The sequence below is a fragment of the Schistocerca serialis genome, chromosome 11 (assembly GCF_023864345.2).
Source record: "Schistocerca serialis cubense isolate TAMUIC-IGC-003099 chromosome 11, iqSchSeri2.2, whole genome shotgun sequence".
Lineage (NCBI taxonomy): Eukaryota > Metazoa > Arthropoda > Insecta > Orthoptera > Acrididae > Schistocerca > Schistocerca serialis.
This window is the reverse complement of record NC_064648.1, coordinates 68,861,306-68,864,243: the sequence shown is the minus strand read 5'-3', so window position 1 is coordinate 68,864,243 and position 2,938 is coordinate 68,861,306. Positions and strand designations below refer to the sequence as shown.

Genomic DNA, 2,938 nt, shown 5'->3' with positions numbered 1-2,938 from the left:
TGAATCGATTTTGAATACAAAAGGCACAATGTCGACTTATTTACAAGCGCAGTAACTCTTCTAAGAGTTTGTGCTTTCAGCCTTTTGTGGAAGTGTAGTATAAGATTCCGACGCATCACTACAGGTTTTCTGTATACCTTGGACCTTCACATTGACGATGAAACACAAAAATTGCATCGGGATTGAATACAAAAGGTACAATTCCGTATTATATAGAAGAGTTGGAAGAGTTTCTTCTCTTAGAAGAGTTTGGGCTTTGAGCCTTTCCTGGGACCCCAGTATTAGATTCCTATGCACCACTGCAGGTTTACTATATACTTGGGACGTTTGTATTGCCGATGAAACACAGATATGGCATCGGGATTGAATATAAAAGGCTCAATACCGAATTATTTACTAGAGGAGTAACTCTTCTAAGAGATTACTTTGAGCCTTTCCTGGCAGCGCAGTATTAGAATTCGATGCACCACTGCAGATTTACTGTATACCTTGGTCCCTCACATGCACGATGAAACACAGAAATTGCACCAGGATTGAATACAAAAGGCACAATGCTTTCTTATATACTAGAGGAGTAACTATTCCAAGAGTTTGTGCTATTAACCTTTCCTGGAAGAGCAGTATTAGATTCTGATGCACCACTGCAGGTTTACTGTATTTCTTGGAACTTCAAATTAACGCTGAAACACAGAAATTGCTTCGGGATTGAATACAAAAGGCACAATGTGGACGTGTATACACGAGTAGTAACTCTTCTAAGAGTTTGTGCTTTTAGCCTTACCTGGAAAGGCAGTATTACTTTCCGATGCATGACTGCAGGTATACTGTATACCTTGGACCTTCACATTGACGATGAAACACAAAAATTGCATCGGGATTGAAAACAAATGGCACAATGACGACATATATACAAGTGGAGTAAGTCTTCTAAGATTAAAACCGTGTGCCCGACCGAGACTCGAACTCGGGACCTTTGCCTTTTGCGGGCAAGTGCTCTACCAACTGAGCTACCGAAGCACGACTCACGCCCGGTTCTCACAGCTTTACGTCAGCCAACATAAGTACAAGAGGAGCAACTCTTCGATTTGTTTGTGATTTGAGCCTTTCCTGGGAGAGCAAAAGAGATTCCGATGCACCACTGCAGGTTTACTATATGCTTTCGACCTTCATATTGACGATAAAACACAGAAATTGCATCGAGCTTGAATGCAAAAGGCACATTGCCGGCTGATATTCAAGAGGAGTAACTCTTTCAATAGTTTATGCTTTGAGCCTTTCCTGGGAGTGTAGTGTCAGATTCCGATGCACCACTGCAGGTTTACTGTATCCCTTGGACCTTTACATTGACGATGACACACAGGTATTCCATCGGGATTGAATACAAAATGCTCAATGCCGACTTCTTTACAGGAGAAGTAACTCTTCTAAGAGTTTACTTTGAGCCTTTCCTGGGAAAGCTGTATTAGATTCCGATGCACCACTTCAGGTTTACTGTATCTCTTGGACCTTCACATTGACGATGAAACACAGGAGTTGCATCGGGGTTGAATACAAACGGCACAATGCCGACTTACATTCAAGAGGTATATCTCGTCTAAGATTTTGTGCTTTGAGCCTTTCCTGGGAGAGCAGTATTAGATTCCGATGCACCACTGCAGGTTTACTCGATCCCTTGGACCTTCAAATTAACAATGAAGCGCAGCAATTGCATCGGGATTGAATACAAAAGGCACAATGCCGACTTATATACAAGACAAGTAACTCTTTTAAGAGTATGTGCTTTCAGCCTTTCCTGGGACAGCAGTATTAGTTTGCGATGCCCCACTGCAGGTTTACTGTGTCCCTTGGACCTTCACATTGACGATGAAACACAGAAATTGCACCGGGATAGTATACAGAAGGCACAATCTCGATATATTTTCAAGAGGTGTAACTCATCTAAGAGTTTGTGCTTTGAGCCTTTCCTGGGACAGCAGTATTAGTTTGCGATGCCCCACTGCAGGTTTACTGCATCTCTTGGAATTTCACATTGACGATGAAACAAAGAAATTGCATCGAGATTCAATTCAAATGGCACAATGCCGACTTATATAGTAGAGGAGTAACTCTTCTAAGAGAGTGTTCTGAGCCTTTCCTGGGAGAGCAGTATTAGATTCCGATGCACCACTGTAGGTTTACTGAGTCCCTTAGACCTTCACATTAACGATGAAACACAGAAATTGCATCGGGATTGAATACAAAAGGCACAATGCCGACTTATATACAAGAGGAGTAAGTCTTGTAAGGGTTTGCGCGTCAACCATTCCTGGGGCAGCAGTGTCAGATTCCGATGCACCACTACAGTGTATCACTTGAAATTCACATTGACGATGAAACACAGAAACTGCATCGGGGTTGAATACAAAAGGCACAATGCCGACTTATATACAAGAGGAGTAACTCTTCTAAGAGTTTGTGCTGTCAGCCGTTCATGGGAGAGCAGTATTAGATTCCGATGAACCACTGCAGGTTTACTGTATCCCTTGGAACTTCAAATTAACAATGAAACACAGCAATTGCATCGGCATTGAATACATAATGCACAATGCCAACTTATCTACAAGAGGAGTAACTCTTCTAAGGCTTAGTGTTTTGATCTTTTCTCGGAGAGCAGTATTAGATTCCAATGGACCACTGCATGTCTACAGCATCCTTGGACCTTCACATTGACGATGAAACACAGAGATTGCATCTGGATTGAATACAAAAGGCACAATGCCGACTTATATACAAGAGAAGTAGCTCTTCTAATAGCTTGTACTTCGAGCCTTTCCTGGGAGAGCAGTATTAGATTCCGATCCACCACTGCATGTTTACTGCATCCCTTCGACCTTCACATTCACGATGAAACACAGAAGGTACTTTGGGATTGAATACAAAAGGCACAATGTCGTCTTAT

The 2,938-nt window shown here is 42.1% G+C and overlaps 1 non-coding gene across 1 annotated transcript; it reads right to left on the bottom strand.

The window, feature by feature from the left end:
• Positions 1–943: 943 nt before the first annotated feature.
• Positions 944–1,018, bottom strand: Trnal-caa (transfer RNA leucine (anticodon CAA)). The gene has a single exon. It is a non-coding gene; the product is annotated as a tRNA-Leu (tRNA).
• Positions 1,019–2,938: the final 1,920 nt, after the last annotated feature.